This window comes from Ceratotherium simum, chromosome 14 (assembly GCF_057802395.1).
Source record: "Ceratotherium simum simum isolate JZ-2026a chromosome 14, ASM5780239v1, whole genome shotgun sequence".
NCBI lineage: Eukaryota > Metazoa > Chordata > Mammalia > Perissodactyla > Rhinocerotidae > Ceratotherium > Ceratotherium simum.
The window spans coordinates 33,007,528-33,014,454 of NC_141913.1; positions in this window are offsets into that span (position 1 = coordinate 33,007,528).

Genomic DNA, 6,927 nt, shown 5'->3' on the forward strand with positions numbered 1-6,927 from the left:
TCCCATTAATCTACCAGTACAGCACTTACCTCCGAATACTCTGCCACTACACAAATTATACTTACTAGTGAAATATCCCTGGATCTTTGGAAGACCAGACTGTTTAGATCTAGGTAGCTGAACAATTTTAAAATCTCATAGCACTAGTTTACCTTCTCAGAGATAGGAACTTTGGTCACTCATGGTATCACCACGATACTTCTGGCAAATATTTAACTTGAGGCCAGTGCTTTGATGCTGAGAGAACCATAAAGATCATCTGACCTGCTCTGCTAATATTACAGGCAACAGGAATCTGCCCTTGCAAGGGTGGGCTCCGCTCACTCTGGGATACAGTGATGTTTGGAAAACATGTAAGGGTCTTACAAGGGTACTGCCAGTGTTCTATTTACATGATACTATAGAATCACAAGGGAGACCATCCATCCAAAGGGAGAGAAAATTGGACATATGAGCTTAATCCAAAGGCAGTGTGTCAGATACGGGGGATAGTACAGGAAGATTGTTAGTACCACAAAGTAGAACTCATTCAGCTTACTTTCCACTGCAGCGCCCTTGGGTTATCCCTGAGTAATGGCACATGTAACTTAATGCCCACAGCTAACTGGCAGAATGAAAACTGGAAGGACTCTGAAAAGAATATCTTCATCTAGCAACGAGAGAGGGAGAATCTCTAGGACTCATGTAATCTGACACAAAGTTAGGGGATGGTGAATTCTCCACACATTATAGTGTGACCTCTGGGCTCTGGAAAACACCACGCTGCACGCACTGACAATGCTGGTGCTCTGGGTCTGTGGAGAGACCCAGACAGGGCCTCCTCCTCTTCCTTCAGACAAGAAGGCATTTGTTAGTTGCAATGTGAGCACTGCCTGCAGTGCTGGGACAGTGACAGGATGAAGCTCACTGTGACTTTATAGAAGCATCTCTGGAGTCCTTAAAGCTTCCAAAGCATTCTCCAGGAAGAGAAGCTGTCTACTGAGTGGAAGAAAATGGCCAGTGTTGAAAACAGTGCACTTGTGTGCATATGGGTAATGCTTCCAGGGAGCTCTTGGAAATAGACGATTGTATGGGGTTTGAAATAAAGAGATGAGAGAACTGAGAATGCTGGAACCAGAACCATTTGAGAGAGGATTCCAATGACTACTGATTACAACTGTGAGGGTAGTATTAGTTGTTATCCATAACTGGTATGGCCAAAAAATATTAGCCTATTAAAGATAAGGAAACTTTGGTCAAGTGAAATGAATTTTTATACAACTAGTAAGTGAAAGCTGATGCTTCCTTTTCTAGTCTTTCTGCATTATTTTCTAGATCTCTTATCTTCCACCTTCATTTTCACAGAGTCAAATACCCTTATGCTGCTCTTCATCTGACCAGATCTGACTTCAGATTCTCAATAATGCATCCATTTCTAAACCTCTAACTCTATATCAAACTAAACCGTCCACCAAGCCAGGTTCTTTCTTTGTGATTATGCAAAGGGCAATGGATAAGCTATTCAGATAGTCTGAAACATGAAGTATTAGAAAACTACTTGTGCATTACCTGTGAGTGTCAATCTAGTTCTGTGAAGTGGTGTGTAATGCTCTGATCTATATGTCAGTAGTTTCCACTGGTGACACCGTTATCTACCAGGCATCTCACCAAAGTCTTGTTATCTATTAAATGAGGATGTTAGGTTAACCAGATCTTTATGAAATCTGCAAGTCCTGAAAATCTATCACTTACATTTTGATTAAATCCTGAAATTTTGTAAGACAGCCCTGCATATGTGTGCCACTCTTGGGAAATTCAGGACCAAAGGATGTCACAGTGGGAAGTGGCCATCCTTCGCTGTAGAGGGGAGCTCTCTGCATTTAACCACAGTTAAGTTCACAGACCTAAATCCCCTCTGTTGATTTGTAAGCCTATATGGAACGTATCATGCTATTGGTAACATTTTCATCTCTTGGAAGTTATTTCAAATCACAACACAACAAAAGGAACAGTTGCTTGTCCCCTGGGTCGAATTTCATTATGTCCCACTTTGCTTCTAGCACATGCATGTCAGATTTAGCCTTTTCACCTTTCTTGCAAAGGGGGAGTTGTCAATTTAAAGTAGATGACAGTCAAGTTCCAAAGGTCAGCACAATTTCTGAGAGTATTTTATGCTTAGGATTCAGGAGAGAATGTCCTACATACAGTTTTCTTTAAACTATTTTTTTTTCTCTCTAGTTAGGGCTTCCTAAATCGAGAAATTAGAAAAGTGAAAATTAAAGAGTCCAAATTTTGTTTTTCAGCTACTTGTTCACATTCCTTTATCAAGTGACTGATTAGGGACTTAGGCTTTGAAAATGCCCAACTATTAAATTGTTAAATACATTTACAGGGGCTGGCCCAGTGGCGTAGTGGTAAGTTCGCGCATTTCGCTTTGTCAGCACGGGGTTCGCAGGTTCGGATCCCAGGCACAGACCAGGCATTGTTTGTCAAGTCATGCTGTGGCGGCGTCCCATATAAAGTAGAGGAAGATGGGCACGGGTGCTAGCCCGGTGCCGATCTTTCTCAGCAAAAAAGAGGAAGATTTGCAGCAGATGTTAGCTCAAGGCTAATCTTCTTCACACAAAAAAAACAAGAAATACATTTACAAAGACATCCCAGAAGGAGGTTGGAAACAAGGTAGCATATTGAGGAAAGAAGAAAGTGACTGGTTCTTCTCATCCACTACTGGACAGCAGAAAATCCAAATCACTTCCTAGAGAATTCTAGAGAATTCTACACTCTAGGTTTCCTTTCACTCCATGGATTTCAGAAATGATGGGGTTTTGACTAAGGGTGCACAGCTCAAAAATATCAAACACACTTCAGAAAGTTTTCTTTTAACCTTTGCGGGCCCGGTTTCTTTCCTTTTTGCATCTATTTAACAAACGGTGACTAAGTACTCAGAATATGTAAGACATTTTTGTAGGACTTGGGAACAAAGAAACTAGGTCATTGCTTTAATGGGGCCTACATTCTAGTGGTTGGAGACAGTAAATCAACAAATAAATATGTACTTTCTTAGAAGGGAACAAGAGCTATGATGAAAAATAGAGTGAAGGTGGAAGTGGGGCAGGAGATGGAGTTCAAAGAAAGAGTCCCTGATGAAGGGGTACTAAGTAGACATCTGGAGGAAACAAAGGAGCAAAACCTGGTGGAACTTGGAGGGTGAGGGTATCCAAAACAGCAGGGAAGTACTTACAAAGGTTCTGAGAGAGCAGTGTATTTAATGTGTCTCAAAAACATGGAGAGGGCAGTAGTGGCAGAGATGGTGAGTTGTTTTCAGTTGACGGGATGTGTTCACGGACTGGACTGGATGCGTGGGTATGAGAAAAGGAAAGGAATTTAAATGACTACAAGATTCAGGGACTGTATTACTAGATAAATAGAGTGGCCATATACTGGGAAGTGGAATACTATGGTACGGCAACTGACAGGGAGCTGATTCATTGTGAGTTCTCTTTTGAGTGTGCTAAATTTGAGACGTCAATTAAATATCCAAGTGAAATTCCTGTAAAAGACAGACAGATGCAAATGCCAATTGGAAAAAAAATTTATTCTTCATAAAATGAGAAGGAAATTCTTCACATCTCAAAAAAATATACTTTAAAAGATGTGTTCTGTATCATGGTATTGAGGAATGAATATGAAATTTCAAAATAGGAAATTGAAGCTCAAATCTCCCTTTCTTCCACTTTGGACAAGTTATACAATGTCTCTGAGCTTCAAAGTCATCATCTGAAAAATGGGCTCCAAAGCAACTTTCCTAAATAATTCACATGGCCTGTTTGAAGAATTGATGAGTTAAAAGTGTATCAAACTCTAAATCAGTCACGCTTAAAAGTTGCTGATAAGAAGAATTGCGTACTGAGGTTTCATTTTGGTTTTGGTTTGTTGTTTATTTGTATGTTTGCCTTTAAAATTTATTATATGATCCTATCTGAAATCTACTGAGACAGAAACTTCAAGAGTGGGGCTTATTAATCTATCTTTCTGAAAAGTCAAGGTCCCTACCTTTCTCTCTCTAGTTTTATGACTCCTTGCTCCAAATCTATCAAATACACATAGCACATTTTCAAAATTGTATTCCCTTATATAAACAGCTCTGTTGATTCAAGTCAGTATTAAATAGGATTTGACACACAAAACTTTGTTTTTTTCAAAATTTTCAAATTGATACGCTCTATGGGTGTAGTCTAAGCCTGGACAGTTGGCTTTTCTTCTTGTAATGCAAGTGCCTGACTTATGCTTTAATTACTGAGGCATCCTCTTCAAGCAGGCATCCTCTTCAAAGATGGCTATCTTGAATAAACACATTGCCAGCCACAAGACTCAAGACAGAGCCAACTGTCGCACTATTTCTTTTAGAGATTTTTGGTGGATTTCAATAACTGATTATTTGGGCTGATTGTTTTTTCTCTTCCCAATGTTTTAAATTCCCACTCTAATGTTTCTAGTTCACCAATAACGCCCACAAATAGAGCCCACAAATTCACCAACAGAGCCCACAAAATCCTAGGCCCCCATTTTCTACCCCAATAAAAGAAGAACCCTAAGCTCACCTACATGCTCTGTCTACATGTGACCTCACCATGTGGACCTAGGTGTGCCATGTGCTTTTCAGGACCTGTAAGCAATAAATCATTTTTTTTCCCCAAAGTTTCCTAATGGTTATCTCTGAAAGCATCTTGCAATCATAACACGAACTATAAGGCCTAGTCCAGCCACAACATTGGTTGTCAATAGGCTGAAACCAGCACAAAACAATAGGATAACACAATTCTATAGCAATGCTAAGGCCAAACCTACAGGACAATTTAGAAAAACATCAAGTTTATCTTCAAAATCTACCATTCTTTTGCACACCCTTCCTCCTTATTTTCCATCTTTCACTCACATTTAGAAGCCCGGGTGCTCTTGTCCAGGTAATCAGATTGACAAACTCATTCATCTCAGTTCTTAACATTTTGATGTATTATGCCTCTTAAATATCTTAAGGAATGTTAAGTAATATGTCTCCGTACTCTAAAGTGGACATTTGGGAGGGGTAAAATTGAATTGTAAAGAATGAACAGTAAGAACCAAAGCATTTCCAGCTATACATCTATTTAATGAAGGCAGTAGTTTTGAAGTTTTTGTACTATACTGTTTGGAAAGTAATCTCTTTCATCTGCAGGAAAGATGGATCTCAGTCAGTCTGCCAGAAGTGAATGAGGAAGCATGGCAGCAGCAGAGGTCTCAAGTCAGTTCATCTTTCCAAATGCTCCAGGAGCAGTTGCCTTAGTAGGATTCCTTTTACAGCTTTTGGAAACTTAAAAAAGTTGAAAATTCTGCTTTTGCTGCTAATGACATGTTTCATACTTAGGTTTATGCAAAGCACCCAGGATTCTTCATGTGTATATTAATATGCATGAATGAAGGCAGAGCTGCATCAATATAGCAATAAAGTAGGTTAACCCCCCCAAAAATTTGAGGTTTCAATTACTCCAAAATAAAGCATTTTTCCACGTTTTGTTAAAAATATACAGCATTTTTCACACAGGTGCTATTGTCTACTTGTCCCCTCTGCCTCATCTACTCTCTCCATCATTTATGCCATGTTCCTATCATGAATGGTTTGGAATTTTCCTACCTCAGAATGCTTTTTCTCTCTTTTCTGTATGTTTTGGCTCTGTTCTACCTTAACCCTAAACTCTCTTTGAAATGTTCTCTCCTTCCAGCCCTGCAATTTTTTTCCATCCTCTAATTGCCTCCATTGGTAAAATGCAAAATTTAACCTCTGATAAATCACCAGAGTCACAAGTGATAAAAACCAATATCTTTCCTACCTTATTCATGGATTTTTTGTGAAGATTAAATACTAAAATGGATATAACATGATGAGGTAAAATAGAGCTGTAAGCTACTAGAAGCAGTTGAACTAATAACAGATTTCAATACCTATTTTAAAGGACTTGCAGTTTAATTTACTAGATTTTCTTTTTTCCCTCTTTGGATCCAAAGAAATTCAATACACATTTTCTGAAAACCCATCTACGCACAGAATTAATCACTCTCCCCACTATCTTTCTATGGAATCTGAACATTTTCCTATGGTGGAATTATTATTAACCCTTTTTAAGAGAGGAAGAAACTGAGACATGGAAATGTTTAATAACAAACAGTTCTTACACAACTAGAAAGAGATGAATCCAAGATTCAAAACAAGGGAGACTAAATATGAAACTCATGGTCTTTTTAATTCATTAAGATATAGAGATAAAAATATTTTATATGAAGGATAATTTGACTTAAGCAACTTAATCAATTCACATTTTACCAATATAAAATCAAAAACTGTGGAATTTTACTTACCAGATGCTAAATAGAAATGTTACCGTTAGGCTAGAGAAAATCCTTCCCAGTATGTAGATTATCAAGTCCATCAGTTTTATGTTAAACCATGATTGGGTCTTCTTCATAATCTACCTCAACATGATTTTCCATATGGTCATGACCACTGGGTTGGTGTTGGTATTTAAGATGACGTTGAGCTGTTATCTCTGTATCAAACTCTCAAACATGAATGTTCAGAGAAGTGGACAATTCTTGAAAACTTTTAGTGGAAAACCCAACATATTGAGCCCCAAATTCTACTACTGTTAAAGAAAAATTATTCTGACACATGTTAAACATGGCAAGGAAGACTTTATTTAAGATTATTGCAATAGAGGAGAGAGATTGAACTCAATTCAGAATACAGCAAAGACCACTGGGGATTAATAATCAATGATCAGAGTGATGGGTCAGTGGATGGAAAATTACTAAGAGAAACTTGGTTAGATATCAAGGGTAGGGAGATTCTTGGTAAACAGGCTTAACAGAATTCTTGCTAAAGATAGGCCAAGGACTTAGACATCAAGGGTGGGG